This window comes from Gekko japonicus, unplaced genomic scaffold (assembly GCF_001447785.1).
Source record: "Gekko japonicus isolate JY-2015 unplaced genomic scaffold, Gekko_japonicus_V1.1 scaffold9783, whole genome shotgun sequence".
Lineage (NCBI taxonomy): Eukaryota > Metazoa > Chordata > Lepidosauria > Squamata > Gekkonidae > Gekko > Gekko japonicus.
In genome coordinates this window covers 2,163-2,371 of record NW_015167834.1, presented here as the reverse complement: position 1 = coordinate 2,371, position 209 = coordinate 2,163, and positions in this window count along the sequence as shown.

The window sequence follows — 209 nt, the reverse complement described above, 5'->3', positions numbered from 1 at the left end:
TCCAAGAGGTTACGGTAGCCCCTGGAAGAAGAGCTCTGGAAGCTCTTGGAGGGTTGGCTACATTGGGGGGGGGGGGTGTCGCCTAATATGCAGAGGAATTTCTGCTACAAAAAGAGCCCTAAATTCTATCCAGGGCTCTTTTGCAGAGAAACTCCTCTGCATATTAGGCGACACACCCCTAATGTAGCCAATCCTCCAAGAGCTTACAG